The sequence below is a fragment of the Pleurodeles waltl genome, chromosome 8, assembly GCF_031143425.1.
Source record: "Pleurodeles waltl isolate 20211129_DDA chromosome 8, aPleWal1.hap1.20221129, whole genome shotgun sequence".
NCBI classification, from domain to species: Eukaryota; Metazoa; Chordata; class Amphibia; order Caudata; family Salamandridae; genus Pleurodeles; species Pleurodeles waltl.
In genome coordinates, this window is record NC_090447.1 from 192,406,757 (window position 1) to 192,425,569 (window position 18,813).

An 18,813-nucleotide genomic window follows, 5' to 3' on the forward strand; every position below is an offset into this window, starting at 1 on the left:
GTTCCGACGCCTCCGTGAACACAGGATCTCTTCTGTAGGGTACGTTCGGCCAGCCGTCTCGGGGAATCTCCTTCTCCTTCTCGGTCTCCTTTTCTTCTAGTTCTGCTGCTCTCTCCTCGCGATCCTCCTCCAGCGTCTCTCTCCCTGTCTCCGTGTTCCTGGGGCTTTTCCGTCCCCCGGGCCGGAAACCCTCCAGGGTTACCCCGGCAACCTCGGGACGCCGGCCTCTCTCTGGCCGCGTTGCCGTGGAAACGCCGGGACGCGGAAATGACGTATCAGAGGAGTCCGATACGTCACTTTCCGGACGTTCTGCCTTCGTGACCGGGCGTTCCCGTTCACACACCCCTTCCCATGAACGGTCCTGTTCGGGGACCGTGGTAGAGCCCGGAAAATGAGACAAATAATCAGCAGGGGCCTGCTTTGATCCCGGTATGTGGCGTACCTGAAAGGAAAATGGCTGCAGTTCAAGGAACCATCTCAGAATCCGGGAATTAGTATCTTTATGCGCGGCCAACCACGTGAGGGGGACATGATCCGTGAAAAGAATAAAAGGTCGGCCCAACAGATAATATTGTAAAGAGTCCACGGCCCACTTGATGGCTAGACATTCCCTTTCAATGATGGGAAAATGACGTTCCCGTGGATACAGTTTTCTACTGATATATATTACTGGGTGATCACGACCCTCCCCGTTGGGTTGAGCTAGAACCCCCCCTAGTCCTACGTCGGAGGCATCCGTGTATAGATGGAAGGGTTTCGAGAAGTCGGGACACCGCAATATGGGCTCTTTGGTCAGATAAGATTTCAGTTGTTCAAAACTAGCCTTCTGGGAATCTGAAAAAGGTACTAACTGGTTGGGGTGTGTTTTAGACAGTAAATCCGTGAGGGGAGCTGCAAGGGTGGAATACTCAGGTATAAATCTGCGATAGTAGCCGACTAATCCCAAAAAACGAGCGTAAGTCTTTTTTTGTTTTTGGGCTAGGGGCGTGGAGAATGGCTTCTACTTTCTTGGTTTGAGGTTGCAGAGTACCCTGGCAGATTTTGTAACCTAGGTATGAAATGTCTGGTTTTCCGATAACGCATTTTTTTGGGTTAGCAGTTAGCCCTGCGTTTACGAGAGTGTGGAATATCTGATGTAAATGGGTTAGATGATCTTCCCAGGTTTCACTAAATATAACTATATCGTCTAGATAGGCTGCTGTAAAGGTATGGAATGGTGTTAATAGCCTATCCATTAACCTTTGAAACGTGGCAGGGGCTCTGTGCAGCCCAAATGGTAATACCGTGAAATGATACAGACCGGACGGGGTCCCAAAAGCCGTTTTTTCCTTATCTTCGGGGTCTAAAGGGATCTGCCAATACCCTTTAGTTAAGTCTATCGTGCACATATATTTGGCTTTACCCAGTTTTTCGAGGACGTCGTCTACTCTTGGGATGGGATATGTGTCAAACATGGAATTTTCATTAAGCTTCCGGAAGTCGATACAGAATCTGATCGTACCGTCCGGTTTTGGTACCAAAACGACTGGGGAGCACCAGGGACTATTCGAGGGTTCCACTACACCTAGTTCTAACATTTTCTGTACTTCGTTCTCCATCATCTGTTTCCGTGCCTCAGGGATACGATACGGACGTAACCTAACGATTTTTCCTGGTGTCGTTCTTATCTTATGTTGTATCAAGGTGGTTTTACCCGGCGTTTCTGAGAAGAAATGTTGGAAGTGTTTCAGTAAGTTATACACTTGCCCCTTCTCTAGATTCGTTAAGGCTTCATTTACCAAGGGTAAACATTCCCCATCGTAGGATTCGGTGGGACAGAACTCAATATTCAACTCTTTATTGGGACATAGAAACCTATTCACTCGTACGGAACCGTCAGGGTTGTTGGGATCTTCCCATTTTTTAAAGAGATTTATGTGATAAATCTGGGTTTTCTTAGGATTAGACAATATTTCAATCAAATAAGTAACAGGAGAAACTGATCGGATTACCCTGTAAGGGCCCTGCCATCTTGCTAGGAGTTTGTGTTCTGAAGTGGGACGCATTATTAACACCTGGTCTTCAGGCTGTAAAACCCTCAGCTTACTCCCTCTGTCGTAATACTGTTTTTGGGTTCTTTGGGCCTGTTCCATATTCACTCGGACCTCTTCCCATATAGTTTGTAGATGGGACCTTAGATTGTGGGCATATTCTAATAGGGGCTTTCCCCCTCCTTCTGCCTCCTCTTCCCATGTCTCAACTGCCATGTCTATAAGGGAACGGGGTTGACGGCCGAATACTAACTCAAAGGGGCTATGGCCGGTTGAGGCCTGCTCATGGGTTCGGATAGCGTACAAGACCAGTGGTAATTTCTGATCCCAGTCTCTCCCTGAGTCCTGCACTACTTTTCTCAGTAGGGTTTTTATTGTTCGGTTGTATCGTTCTACCAATCCATCCGTCTGTGGATGGTAAACCGAGGTTCTTATTTGTGTAACACCTAACGTTTTACACACCTGTCTCATTAGATTAGACATAAAGGGGGTCCCCTGGTCGGTAAGTATTTCATGGGGAAACCCTATTCGAGAGAAGACAGTTATCATTGCTTGGGCTACTGTCTTGGTAGTTATACTTGTCAGCGGAATAACCTCGGGGTATCGTGTGGCGTAATCAACCATAACTAGAATGTATGTGTGTCCTTTAGTTGAAGGTACTATGGGCCCAATCAGATCCATTCCTATCCTGCTAAAAGGAATGTCTATGATGGGTAGGGGCTTTAGCGGAGCTTTCTTAGGTTTACCTGGTTCCGTAAGCTGGCACCTGGGACACTGAGAACAATATTTTCTTATATGTGCAAACACCCCCGGCCAGTAAAATCGCCTGAGGAGGTATTCTTCGGTTTTCTCTCTTCCATAATGACCCCCACCTGGTTGATTATGGGCCAAGGTTAGGACATATTCCCTAAACTGGGCTGGTACCAATAGTTGATGTTTACGTTCCCCCGCACGAGTAGTGGTTATCCTATATAAGAGGTTTTTCTTAATTAGGAAGTAAGGACCCACCTCCTCGGTTTCTTCTGACTTTGCGGATCCCCAAGCCTGAGTGAGGGATGGATCCTCCCTCTGGGTTTGTGGGAAACTGACAGGTGCTTCGTGTATTTCTGCTACAAGTCCTTTGGCTTGTTCTGGCCCCTTCTGATCCCTGAACTGTCCTTTTCCTTCCCTTCTCTCTCGACGTGACAGTTTCCTATGGGTGACAGGGCACTCAATAGTCTTGTCCGAAAAAGGTGCTTCCCTCCACCAATCCGGTGTCTCGTTGGGGTTTCTAACCTGATCCAGGAGTTCGTGGAAATGTTCATAGTCAGTCCCGATGATACATTCCTCAATCAATTGTGTCATGATTCCCATAGGTAGGAGATCCCTGTGGTTTCCCCACTCTATTGTCAGTATTTGTAACGGGTACTGCTCTTTGTCCCCGTGAATACAACAAATATTCACCCACTGATTTATTTCCCTGTCCACTGGACTTATAAGGTCTTTCCTCACCACAGATTGGCTGCAGCCTGAGTCAATTAGAGCACACACCGCCCGTCTGTTAATGCTCATTACTTGCTTAAACTTCATGTTACCTCTTCCGGTACACAGTACCCGTCATCGTGTTACTCCGATCTCCATTGGCTCACTACTGTCCTGTTTCCTCTGACACATGCGGGCTATGTGTCCCCATTCCCCACAGTTATAACATTGGGGTCCCTGTCCTAGCGGACTTTCTATTAATCTACGGGGAACGGGCTCATCAGGAAGGACTCTTGGAGTACTTTTTGGACTGGACACACCCATTTTCATGCTGGGTCTGGGAGGAACACCCCTTACATCTACCGAGCGATGATATGCGCAGGCTAAATCGATCGCCATTTCCGTATTTACTTTTGGATGTTGTCAAATCCAATGCTTTGTAGAAGTGGGTAAGGCATCTAAGTACTGTTCGAGAACAATGGTTTGTATCACCTCCTCACGACTATTCCCGATAGGACCTAACCATTTCAAAGCCAAATCCTTTATTCGATAATAGAAGGTACGGGGATCCTCACTTGGTCCCCATTTGATTTTCCGGAATTTGACTCTGTAATATTCTGTGTCATGCCCCACCCGTTCCAGGACGCTAGTCTTTATTTCTTGGTAAGGTGTGGTGCCCCCTGGGTTGGCCGCTTGATAGGCAGCTTGTAATAAACCTGTAAGTAAGGGTGCGACATACTGTCCCCATCTATCCTCGGGCCACTGAGCAGAGGAGGCCACTCTCTCGAAGTTAGTGAAAAATGCCTCTGGGTCTTCCCCTTCTTGATATTTCTGCAACACGGAACTGGGTACATTAGGGTGAACCTTACTGATAGCAATGGTTTCGGTTAATTTCTTCATGGCGGTCTCGTGTACTAGCTGATTATTTGCCAGGATGGTCGCCTGGCTTTTCAAAGCCGACTGTAAGGCTTCCCTGTCCTCTTTTGCTTCTCGTTGGTGTGCCTCCCATACCAACTGCAAATGTCGCTGGCCTTCTGCCAGTTGTTTGATCATATCCTCCAAAGATGGGCTCTCACTCATGGTTTCTACCGTTCGTACTTGGTGGTGGGTAATCTCTCATCCCACTTCTGACACCACTGTGGCAGTATGAACGGTATAAAGGCACCGGGAGGCGTTGATATTGCTCAGGTAAGTATTTATTTAAATTAAAGGGTTAACTGTTCGTCCCCAGGAAGTGTGGATTTTTGTTTTTTAGATATAGATAGGTATCTTTGTTCTGTGACTGACGCTTTCTGCTGTCTTTTCTTTTTTCTCTTTTCCAGGTTATTGTTTCGGTGGTCTCTCGGCTGTTTTCAGGCTCAGGATACCGGAAACAGAAAGCACAGAAAACGCTACGGTAAGTGGGGTGGATAGCCGCCTCTATTTCTTTCTAACTTTTAACAGACTGGGGAAAATAGGGAAAACAAAGGTGGGGTTGTGCAAGTGAGGAGTGGAGGGGGACCAAGTGCTCACTGTCTGGGGTTGTTTTTTTATGCCCGTGAAGTGTTTCACATGTGGAGTCCCGGTGTCAGAAAAAAGACCTCCCACTCTGCCCTTTTTACCAACCCTCCCCAGTCCTTTTCCCATTAGTGTCCCGCTTGTGTGTCCACAAGGACCGTACCTTGTCAAGCCACGACCCTCCAGGGTCGTGGCTGGCGTTCTCGTGGTCCTTTAGTTGGTCTCCTTCGCCAGGGATACCTGGTTCCGACGCCTCCGTGAACACAGGATCTCTTCTGTAGGGTACGTTCGGCCAGCCGTCTCGGGGAATCTCCTTCTCCTTCTCGGTCTCCTTTTCTTCTGGTTCTGCTGCTCTCTCCTCGCGATCCTCCTCCAGCGTCTCTCTCCCTGTCTCCGTGTTCCTGGGGCTTTTCCGTCCCCCGGGCCGGAAGCCCTCCAGGGTTACCCCGGCAACCTCCGGACGCCGGCCTCTCTCTGGCCGCGTTGCCGTGGAAACGCCGGGACGCGGAAATGACGTATCGGAGGAGTCCGATACGTCACTTTCCGGACGTTCTGCCTTCGTGACCGGGCGTTCCCGTTCACAATGCATTACGCAAAGTTTTCTTGAGTATCAAACTCCACTTTCAGAGATTTAGGTCCTGATTACGGGTCTGAGTGCTACTTAACACGCCCGATAGATACCAATATCCCAGGGTGCGTTATCCATCAGGTGCAACAAATAGCACCCAAACAATTTAGCATAGAGCTTTACTTACCAAGGTCATTGGCAGGCTGTGCTGCGGTGAGCCCAACACCGACTAGGATACAGGGGGCCCTGCTGCTCTAGGAGATCCAGTATTTCCAGATGACAAAACAACAATAACCCTGGCAGGAACCCACTAACATATGAAAACCAGAAAAGGGGGAAAGAAAGAAAGTTGAGGAGCTCAGAATACAACGAAATAGTCGAATGGGGAAGTCATACAACACAATGAAATGTCGCCAGGCAGCTTCTGCAAGCTTAAATTCTTCACCTGCCTAAATTGCCCCAGAAATGTTCAGCCTATCCAGAAAGGGAGTACACATAGGGGTTAGCAGTCTAGTTCTTGAGTTTTAGGGCCATATGTACTAAAGCATTTTCCCATAGACACAAAATGGGTAAAACCCTTTGATACATCTGGCCCTAAATTCCATATCTCGGTTGTCCTCTGCTTCCAGCCAACCTTGCAACCAATCCTCCTCTGATCTGTAAGTGTATCTGGAATATCTAGTCTGAGCTGTCTCTTCTCATGAGCTGCTTGGTTCACCTTCTAAAATCTGTACAGTCCTTCCCGGTGATGTTAGCCCAGTATGGTCTCCAAATCCTGATAGCGGGAGTTTCTGGGATGGGTAATAGCCAGCTAAAATGTGTGCATTGAGAATGGAGCATGGTCAGCCATGAAAGGATCTTGTTCACAATTGCACCCCCTAATTCAATTTTTGTGATTTTAGGGATGTCTGTTATGACTACGTTGATCTCATCCTTGACCAAGGTACTTTAATTAATGCCCGAATATATAGCAGCATTTCAGATTTTGATTTTGCTATCTCCGCCTCTAACTTGGCTTGAAAGTGGTATGTTCCTATGTGATCACCTTCTTGATGAGGGCTTATGCTGTTGCTCTGCACTTGGAAGTGAGACCCCTTTTGTTTCTTTTGTTTTTTCCCATATTTTGCTATTTCAAGTAGTTCGACTTGACAGGCACAGATCCATGAATTATTTGTTGCTGATTAGTCACAACATTGCACTGGAGCATCTTTGTTAGTTGCGCTAGAGTTTGTATTAATGATTCAGGGGACCCGAACCTAGGCACTTCTTTCAACTCTCTTGTGATCTCCCAGACTGCCCTCTACTGAAATGTTCTGTAATCTGTCTCTTTTCCAATGTTGGACCATGAGTCCGACACAGGTTATTGGACCTTGTGATGGAGCCTGCTGCATCTATTGGGACCCATTACTGCCACCCCTGCCTGTAATTTAGTGACTCCCTTTGGTTCTGTCCAGCCCAATACAGGATTCAAGATAATACAATCTCGGAGGTATCAGGGTGATTTGCGAGTAATCCAGGGGTGGAATCATTGCAAAAAGTTAATCCAGCCAAATCAAGGTACAGTGTGATACGCCTGTCAATAAAAGTCTACAAGGGCGGGGAGGTGATTGGTAGAAACGAGCGTGGTGTACACAAGACAGTACCCTCCTCTGCTGTACAACCACTCAACTGGTTCTCTTGCTCCTCCCCATTACCCTTGCTCACCCATAGATGGATTGGTCTTTGATAAGCAGGCGAGGTCCAGGGCGAGTGCAGATCAAGGGTCAAGCTCTGCTCATATGGGCCCTGTTATTACATTCCACTCACTGGTCGCCTCCTCCAGCCTATCACCAATCACACAGCCCTCACGGATGTGCCAGAGACGGGACTGAGGGAGTGTCTTGTCTCTTGGCACACCCTTAGTGCACACTCATCTATGATGTAAGATTCAAATGCTTCTTGGTGAAGGGTTTAGTCCCCAAATGCACTGGGGCCAACGAAGGAGAAAGAAAAATGTAATAAAACCCTTCAAGTTTCGACAAAAAAGTGCATGCATTTCCAAATGACTAATATAATAAAACATTTTGGATTAATTTGAAGAATACTACAAGAGCCATTATAATTCATATCACAAGATGTTTCAATACAAAATCCTCAATTGTTCCTGTGTACTGTGTTAAGTTCAGCTTTGCTTTGATAGTGTATTCACATAAACACAGAGCATACATTCAGAAAAGGAGATATTTACTGCACCCACTCCCTCACTTCTCCTGACCTTTGCAAGACTCCCAATCAGGGGCAGCAATTACACTCATGGTGGTTTATTCGTATATTTTTTTCATTGAGTGGTTTTCCTCTTGTCCATCCACATGCGCCTTTACGCTAATTTTTTGTAATCATATGTTCAAGCAATTTGTACTGCTAAGTTTTATTGTGGTCGGTAAAAAGAAATGCTTGCCTTTAACCCATTGAAATTATAAGTTATAGCTGTCTAAGAAACAGCCAGGTTGAAGTAACCCGTAACTTATCTTAATGTATCTTTAGGGTTGTCGTGTTCAACTTGAAAATGGCTAAAATGTAGTAGTAATTCACAGAAGAGATTAAATCTATTATTTTCTCTTCGGAAATGCGTGCATCATTCGCTGTGGGTGAAGCACACCTCCCTCATTTTTTAAGTTCTTTGTCAAAATCCCCATGATTCATGCATGGCTCTAATTTTATTTAATTTGCCAGTGAGATCACTGCATGCCTCCTTGTTCCAGGCTGACGTGTGCATCCACGCATATGCAAATAAAAATAGAACTATGCTTCCACTCAAGGTGTCTAAACAGGTGCCGGAACTAATATAAATAATATAAGGAAAAATACAAAGTACTGTATGAAAAAATAAATGGTGAAAAAATCCCTTTAGTACGATAAAATACAATCTTTCCTCTGACTACAACTGAAGAGGTCGACCTCAAACCAGTGGGGCAGGAGCTAGGGGTGTGGGGGTTGCTGCAGCATCTCCAGATGATCTAGAATGTGTTCAGACGGGGAGCAAACAAGAACAAGGCCGAAAAGCGTTTTACTCTGGCAGAATGTCCGATGTTTTCAAACATAGAATGTAAAATATAAGGCAACTTCTGCAAACTTCGGTTAATGATTTTAAGCCATATCTTTTGCGAGGGGCGAGGTCTAAAGACATCGACAGCCGCATGTTCTGAGCTTGACCCCGGAGACCCCATCTCCCCCTATATTGCAACGGCAACATGCAGCAGACGATAATGCACTCGATACCTCTGTTTTCATGAAGCAACTGCATTAGACGGACAGGCGCTGCCGAAGATTACTGGTGAGAAAGGACAAGATGATGGCCTGCACCATTGGTGATCAACAGGGACTGAGGCCCATATTTATACTGTTTTATCGCCGTATTTGCGCCGATTTTGGGCGCAAATGTATTTTGTAAGTTTGCTTCGCTTTTGCGTCAAAAAATGACGCAAATGCGGCACTAAAAAAGTATAAATATGGGCCTGAGTCTTTGCTGGACCTCCTAATGAGACTTTGTATGGAGCGAGAAATGGGCGACTGCCTTGTGGGCCTTTCCCCGGACCTACTACTTTCATCGCCCGCACATTTGAGACGGGATGTACTGGGGGCTGTGGTGGCTCGATGGTGGTTTGGGGTGGTCCTCGGCATCTTGACTTCTCAGGGGGGCTGTTATCCTGTGTTTCACTGCAGGAATGGTGGCCGGGCGGCCCTGGGACCTCAGCTGCATGGCCAGATTTACTGTTGTCCCACTGGCTGTGCTGGGATGCTGCGGTAAGTGTTGATGACAAAGGAGTGCTCCTACATGCATGTGCTGCCTGGGGGTCGTGGACCTCACGTGAACACCCTTTGTTTCAGATTGATGTGGGGACTGCCTGGGACATTATGTTGCTTGGTGGTACATACACATTGAACTTTGGACCAGAGTGAAGACACTGGGCTCCCCTCCCACTCTTCTGAACACCTACAGGCCTCCGCTAAGGGCCAGTGGGCTACTGCTGCAATAGGAGGGTTTCTTCCCCTAACTGTCCTGCAAGGGGCCGCTGGACATCCGGGCATCACACAGTTTATTGGGTCAAACAGCAATTATTATGGTCCTGATTGTGGGGAACCAACGCTGCAGTACTAATCCTAGATGTGTTTCTCATATTTCTCCACCCCTGTGCGCAGGACACTTATGGCGAGACATGGGGAGAGATACACTGACTAGACTCACACAGCAAACCCATGTGGACAATATACTGGAGGCTTCAGAATTGTGAAAATGAGTGTAAATGCAAGGACGGGTGATAGCGCGTCTAATCTTTATAAATTACTTGTACTTGGACACGCTGGAGGTCGGTGGACCTTTTAACCGAGTTGGGCTCTCCTCATCCAAGTATAGTCGGATCTCTCATATCAATAATCAATAACCATTATAAACAATACCCAATACTTAATTAATAGATCAAACGACACATTAGGAATCAATAACAATCAGTATTTTGACGCACCATGACCTTTCAGTCATGAATAACCACACCAGTTTATTAGAAGTTAATGGATTTTATTTCCCTATATTAACAAAGCTAGCATAATATAAGTGAGTCTCAAAATCAAATTATATATGTATACGAACATTACTAGCTGTCCATAGCGGAGGAAGAAACGCAATCTACGCAAAATCTGGATTATAATGCACTCGGTTATAGCAATGCAAATCACTAATATAAGTAACTGAATTTGACTAATTGCATACATCGATCAGCATAACAAGATTTCAATTTAGCTTGGTGCATCAAGTGAATACCTCAACTAGCCTCTAATTAGCATTGGCATGTTGGGCTTCATGAAAAACGAATTTAGTCAACACAAATTTAGAAAACTTCTAGCTTGGGCCGTACCAAAATAAGCAGTTGGTACTTAGGAAGGAAAACACAATGCATAATACAATTATCCTTTCATATTTACCAAATACAATCAGCATTCAAGAAAAGTCTTCGTCCTTCAGGTATCAGTTCGATCAGCATGGGGCAGATTTTAAAGGGGGCAAAGTTAAGGGCAAGTTTCCTTGCGGCAGCAAGGAGAATGAGGTAAAAGTTACTGCATGGGCAAGACGGGACAAATTAAAGTTAAAGTCTCTAGGGTGAGAATTCTTAAAGTCTCTTTATCTGGAATGGAGAAAAGGGCATCAAGATGTCGTCTAAGATGGCGTCTGGCATTTGGCTTCAAAAATGGCATCAAGGAAAAATGTCTGACTTCTCTTTGTCCGGTGGGTTTAAGTAAGAAACATTCCAAATTCTTCAGGGTCTTCCATTGGAGGGTTCATAGGGTGGCTTCCTTTTGACCAATGGATAGTGTCTTTCTCCTAGTACTCATTTATGCATAAGGTGTCCTTGGAGCCTTGGAACACAAGTTGCAACAAAGTTTGCCAATTATTTCAGTGCTTTTATTGTCCGCACCTGCAGAAACTGACCTTGCATCAAAGAGGATGAAACCAGCCTAGCACGAAACCTTGAGATAAGTGTATTAGTCATCTCTACTGGAAAAATACAGCCTTAAAGTAAAATAATGTCTTTGTTAATGCAAGTAAAAACCACGCAGTTAAAATTTGAGACCAGGCAACTGGGCCAAAGCCTCTGCTAAATTTAAGCTAAGCATATAACAGTTTCAACAAGAAAATCATGGAATACATTTGCAATTATGACGGATTACTACATTTGTCAATTCTTCATGATTAATTAAGCCCCTTTATAATAATGGCGAACTACCCCGTGGGCACAATTTCCCACGTACATTATTTTTCTTTGCTAAAATCACACTACCTTATACGATTTTGGTTACATAATATATGAATATTTGTTAGTCCTTCTTTTTCTGCGTCATCAATCCCTCCTCTGATGACTTTATTATGTCATCACATCAAATCTTCCCACAAATTTTATTTCATTAAAATTCTGTTTTAGTAATTTGGCACTTCAGTCAATTCCCTCTTCCTTTTGGTTCACTTTGATTTTTCTCTGTATATTTCTACCATTTTATTTTGTTCTTTCTCTTCTCTTCTCCTTTTGTTTCTTGTTTTCAATATTTTAATAGCTTTCCATATTCCCCAAATACCTAATAAACAAATTAATACTATTAATATTCCTTTTACTATTTTCAGTAATAGTCCGTTCCAAATGTTGCTGAGCCAATTTCCCATAGAAGCAAATCTTTTTCCAACCTTTTCCCATACTCCTGGTTCTTTCAATTCTTTCAAATCTGCACTCTCGTTAGTTAAATTTGTAAGCATTTTTCTAATTTGCCCACTGTTGTCTGGAATATAAGAACAACAGTGACGTGCACTAAGCATTTTGCAAACGCCGCCATCCTTTGCTAAAAGAATGTCCAAAGCAAGCCGATTTTGAAGAGTCATAGCTCTTTCTGCAGCAAGTTCAGCATCCATCAGGATTATAGCTCCTGAGAACTTTGTCAACATGTTATCCGCAATAGTACACAACTTAAGTATTTTAATTGAATTCAATATGACTCCTACTGAAGGAATCATTGCTCCAAATATAACTCCTACCACACCAGAAGCTGTCTCCCTTTTCTGAACATGATGTGATTCAGACAGCTTTGGAAAATTCTTTAAGTCACCCAATTGATAAATCTTTGGAAATACTATTCCCAAATAACATCTCCCATACCATCCTTTTGGAAGACGATAATAGGCGTTAAGTCCACAAATATAATATACCCCTGGAATAACTGGGTCTTGGCCATTCAGCATGAACGTCCACTTACCTTGAAACAAAAACGTATGTTTACATTCACTCGTTCCCACAAAGATTGTGTCATAATATGATTTAGGTCTATATATACAAAGCCTCCCTACGTGTATTGCATCTAAAGCTATTTTCCCTTGTGTCTTTATCACGACAAAAGCATAGTTATCCACAGATGTCCTTTAGTGTAATTCCCTTTCTAATTTCTCCTTCCCCACCTTCCTCCTATCGTCAGTGTGATCTAAAAAACTTTTCTCTATCGGTGAAAGCAAGCATGTAAGGTTTTCTCTGTGAGCGTAAGCTGTGTGAAAAGGTGACAATGGCTCAAAGAAACCCCTAACTAATTTTATATAATAATCTCTTGCTACTTTACTCAGGTACTCGATTATGGGGACATATGCAAATACAACATCATGATTGGAATAAAAGTAGTGAATATACTCCTGACCATAAAATCTGGTCATTAATAAACTACATGAAATTCCATACGTAAGAGGCATGCTATGATATGTCACTCCTTCTTTTACTGAGGTAGGTATTTGTGTGCACACATAACAATCTTTCGCATCCATTGTCTCAACATACTCTTTCAGCAAGCAATAGAAAACGTTTGAGGACAATTCTTTCTTGTCATGTAAATATTTCTCGTCTTGTTCGAGTTTCTGCTGAGGAGTTAATTCAGTAGTAAGTTTAGAAGTAGAAGCACCATTCGCGTCTCTTTCATTCTTTCCATGCATTCCAAGAACTATTGCTATAATTATTACTACACATGCAGTTATTAGACCTATACACACGTATTTACAACATTTCATTTTGTGTCCTTTGTAGTGTAGCCTGTCATGATCTATATAGAATCAGAAAGTTGAGGACACTTTATCAAATCAAATTTACAGATATGTATAAAGCTGAACGAGCTCAATGTTCACACAGTTTTCTTTAGCAGCTTAGTCTCTTATCGGTTTAGCAGCTTTGTCTCAAGATCGGTTTCAAAGTCAGTCAAGTTATCAATGTCTTATCCGGTTCAAAGTCAATCAGGTTGTCAATGTCTTATTCGATAATGTTCATGAAGTTTCACTTCTCAAGTACCAAAGTGTTGTTCTGCTTCTTCGTTTTCAAGACTGAGAGATAAAAATTCATCTGACCAATCGTTAGTGGCTATGTATGCCCACTCTGGACCAGAATATCTTCTGCTCGGTATTCTTTTCCTCTTCAATTTTGCATCACCTTTTGATTCTCTCTTTCGTTTAATATTTCTTTAGTCCTTAATTTCACTGGCGATATGCTTTGTCTCCGTTTCGCACTGTTTTCACTTGATGGACCTGCAACCGGTTCTGGAAGAGTTTGAACAATTTCACTCTGTCCTGTCTTGTCTTCTCCCCCTAGGAGGTGAATCAGGTTTTCTTTTTCTTTTCCTGTATCGTCTGCTTCTGGGAAAGCCCTCCTCTGATCAGGCTCTCCTGCGCCTTCACCTGTTGCAGGCTCTTTGTCACCTTCGGGATCTTCGTCACTTCCTGAGGCTTCTCCTCGGTTCTCCTCAAATGGATCAGCTGTTTCTACGTCAGAAAATATTTCCCCTTCCACTATTTCTGCTTGTTCGCCTCCAGGTTCTCTTTGTCCTGTCTCGCTGCCTGGTACTCTCTTGTCAGTCGCAGGTGATTTCAGCGCTTCAACTTCCTGTTCTGTGGGGCACGTCACCCTTTTCGTGTGACTGGCGTGAATCCAGTTGGGAACTCCCTCACATTTCACAGCGGTGGTAGTTGTCAGAATCACTTGGAAAGGTCCTTTCCAACGGGGTTCCAGACACGACTTCCTCACGTGTTTCTTTACCACGACCCAGTCATCTGCTTTCAGGGCGTGTCCTGGACCTTGGATCGGTGGCAAGGTGGTTGCCTCCACCTGGTGAGAAAAAGAGCGGACCACATCAGCCAGACCTTTGCAGTAGTACTATACCATATCATCGGTAATATTTACAAGTGCATTTGCAGGAACTGCTGGGAATCTCATGGCTCTGCCCATGAGGATCTCATGCTGCGATAGTCCAGTCTTTCTATCAGGTGTGTCTCTCATTGACATTAACACCAAAGGCAATGCGTCAGGCCATTTCAAGTTTGTGGATGCACATATTTTCGCCATTCTTGATTTCAGCGTGCCATTCATTTGCTCCACTAGTCCTGATGCTTCAGGGCAGTAGCTACAATGCAATTTTTGTTCAATGTTCAATGCTGCACACAGTAATTTGATTATTTAGTTATTGAAGTGACTTCCCCCATCTGATTCTAAAGAGATCGGGAATCCGAAAGTGGTATTAGTTCTCTTAGGAGTAGTTTTGCAACTGTGAGACTGTCATTTCTGCGTGTAGGGTATGCTTCGATCCAATGACTAAAAACACACACAATCACCCACACATACTTCAAGCCTGCATGCATAGGCATCTCAATGAAATCCATTTGCATCCTGCTGAATGGCCCACCTGCTCTTCCAATGTGGTCCAAATTCACTACTGTCCCCTTTCCCTGCGTTCATTTGTTGGCAAATGACGCAACGATGGCAAACTGCTTCAGCAACTTGACGGAATTTGGGATTAAACCAACCGATTTTGAATAATCTAATCATGGCATCCCTTCCAAGGTGGGCTTGTCCATGATACAACCTGGCAAACTGTGTCAAAAGACTGTCTGGCAGAACCAATCTCCCTTCATTTGAAACCCACAAATCATCTGGTTTCTTTACGCATTGTAATTTGCTCATGAGAGTTTCTCATCTTTACTGACATTATTCTGTAGGAATTTCAATTCTTCGATTGTATCTACAACCTTTAGAGAAAAGGCTTCACTTGGTTCAAGTTCTGGCTCGTTTATCATATTCCATTCGTCCCTGAGCAATATACAGTTCAATGCACAAAATCTTGCGACTTGATCTGCATATCCGTTTCCCAAAGAAACGAAGTCTTGTGATTTCGAGTGAGCACTGCATTTTACCACTGCTACTTCCCCTGGTAACTGGATGGCGTGTAACAATTCTCTTATTCTTTCACCATTCTTTACTGTGATCCTGAAGAGGTCATGAAGCCTCTCTGTGACCACAATTGTCCAAAATCATGCACTATTCCAAATCCGTACTGACTGTCAGTGTAAATGGTGACTTTCATTAATGCGGAAAGTTGGCAAGCTCTAGTGAGGGCAACTAGTTCTGCTACCTGTGCAGAATAAACTCCCTGAAGCCAAGATGCTTCCAGAACACCTGTTATTGTACATACAGCATATCCTGCTTTCAGTATCCCTAGTGCATCTCTTAAACATGAACCATCAACAAAAATAATTTGATCATTTTCTTCCAATCGGGTGTCTTTGATATCAGGTCATGGTTTTGTACAAAATTCAGTCACCTGAAGACATTCGTGCTCGATGTCTTCAGCGTTCTCAATTTCAACATTTTCACTGGGAAACAAAGTTGCTGGGTTCAACGTAGTGCACCTTTTCAGCTTCACATTAGGTGATCCCAAAATGATTGTCTCGTACCTTGTAAGCCTAGCACCGGTCATGTGCTGTGTTCGGGAACGTGTCAAAAGTATTTCGACTGAGTGAGGGACCATGACTGTTAAAGGATGTCCAATCACTATTCCTTCGCTCTGATTTAGGCTCATACCAACTGCTGCTACAGCACGCAAACACCCTGGTAAGGCTACTGCGACTGGATCCAAAGTAGCTGAAAAATATGCTACTGGTCTGTTTATGCCACCATGGGCTTGAGTCAAGACAGACAAGGAACATGCCTCACATTCATGACAAAACAATGTGAAAGGCTTTGTGTAATCAGGCATACCTAAAGCTGGAGCTCTGCACATGCATTCCTTTAATTCGATAAAAGCATCCATTTCATCTCTTTTCAACACTATTTCATCCATCGCATCTTTCTGGGTCAGTTTCAGTAAAGGTTTGGCTAGAGCCGAGAAATTGGGAATCCATTGGCGACAATAGCTCACCATTCCCCAAAACTTTCTCACATCCCTCCTCATTTTAGGTGGACTCATTTGAAGTACACTTGTTATTCTTTCTTTCATAATTCTTCTCGACCCTTTCTCTATCTGGTGACCCAAATATTTCACTTTCTTCTGGCAGAATTGTAATTTCGAAGGGGACACTTTGTGTCCATTCCTTCCCAAATGGTTCAACAGAGCAATGGTGTCAACTGTACAGTCATTTTCTGTCTTGGATGCGATCAGTAAATCGTCAATATACTGTACTAAGGTTGATTCAAAAGGTAATTCCAATGATTCCAAATCTTTCTTTAGAATCTGATTGAAGATTGATGGTGACTCCGAAAACCCTTGAGGACTTTGACACCAACTATAGACTCTATCTAGGAATTTGAAGCAAAAGAGAAATTGACTGTCCTCATGAAGAGGCACAGAAAAGAATGCTTGTGACAAGTCGATGACTGAGAACCACTCCGCATCACAGGGAATTTGAAACATTATCACAGCTGGATTTGGTACTACGGGACAACATTTGACTACTATGAGGGTCATTCCGACCCTGGCGGTCCATGACCGCCAGGGCCGGGGACCGCGGAAGCACCGCCAACAGGCTGGCGGTGCATCCAGGGCCATTCTGACCGCAGTGGTAAAGCCGCGGTCAGAAAAGGGCAACCGGCGGTTTCCCACCGGTTTAACCCTGGCCCAAGGAATCCGCCATGGCGGCGCTGCTTGCAGCACCGCCATGGGGATTCCGACCCCCTTCCCGCCATCCTGGTCCTGGCGGTAAATACCGCCAGGAACAGGATGGCGGGAACGGGTGTCGTGGGGCCCCTGGGGGCCCCTGCACTGCCCATGCCACAGGCATGGGCAGTGCAGGGGCCCCCTAACAGGGCCCCATAAAGATTTTCAGAATTGCGACGGGTGCCACTGCACCCGTCGCACCCCTTCAACTCCGCCGGCTCCATTCGGAGCCGGCTTCATTGTTGAAGGGGCTTTCCCGCTGGGCCGGCGGGCGGCCTTCTGGCGGTCGCCCGCCGGCCCAGCGGGAAAGTCAAAATGACCGCCGCGGTCATTTGACCGCGGTACGGTCTTTTGGCGGTTCCCGCCTGGCGGGCAGCTTCCGCCGCCCGCCGGGGTCGGAATGACCCCCTATGTAATTTATTTTTCCCAAGTCTTGAACAATTTGGACCTTTCCACTCGGTTTTATTAATCCCATGATTGGTGAATTACATGGACTACTTAGCACTTCTTTCAGTACTCCCTGTTTCACAAACTCATCAATGAGTTGGGCGACTTTCATGAGGGTGTCTTGCGACATGTGGTATTGTGGTGTCTGGGGAAAATTTACATTGGGTTTTACGCTCACTTTCACTGGTTCTACTCCTTTGACCAATCCTACTTCCTTCCCTGTCATATCCCACACTTCTCTTTCAACTGTTTCCTGTTACTCGGCAGGAATATCTGCTTCAGTGAGCATAGGATAAAGAGTAATCAGGGGATACTCTTCATCGACAGTTTCCACTTAGTCCCCTCCTAAACTGTCCTCTTCTTCCTCATCACTGTTTGTCTGAATTTTAATTCCCTTATTTGAGCACATAATCGAGCATCCCAATAGACACAATAAATCTCTCCCTAATAGCGATATCGGGCTTGAGTCACATACCACAAATTTATGTGACCCTTGATAGTTACCAATTCTGACTTGCACTGAATCTGTGATTGGGTATGTCAGATACCTATTTGCTACTCCCACTACTTGAACGGTTCTCCCCGAAAGTGGCAAATTTGGTACTTCGATACTTCTGACTGTAGAGCGTGTAGCTCCGGTGTCAACCAAGAATGAAACGCTGTGACCCATAACTCTTCCTTTCACATACGGACCCTTTTGGTCAACTTCCAAAGATGCTGCAAGCATACAATTTCCCTCCTCATCTGAACTTTCACTCTCCCACACATTGTTTATTCCATTCTCACTGTGTAACGGGAATTGGTGTACTGTGTCGTTTTGATTCATTCCTTGACCCGTAACCTGTTGAGGAAGCATTACTTGTTGCTGATTCATTGGTGCTAAGGGTATTTGCATTTGCTGATTAGGTACCATAGGAAACTGCTGTTGCATTGGCTGCAACTGTGCCATCTGTACACGGGGCATTTGCACCTGCTGTGGTTGTACGGGTTGTAAACCCTGCATCTGATTCACATTATTTTGAAAATTTGGATTTGGACCTCTCCTTTTCGGTCCTCTCATATTCTGAAATGAATTGACATCATTGTTTTGCTGACCTACACCTTCCTGCACCAACAATGGGCACTCCCGTTTCCAATGCCCGACGATTCCGCACGTGAGACATGGCTTCACCTTCTTCATTGCCTGTATACCATTTGGAATCACAACCGTATTTAAATCAGGACCATTATTCACAAAACCTCCTCGGCCTCTGCCTCTCATCTGTGGCTGAAACATAGCATTTCCCTGCTGTTGCTGCTGCAGCAACTGTTGTTGAAAACCTTGCAAACCTTGCAAAC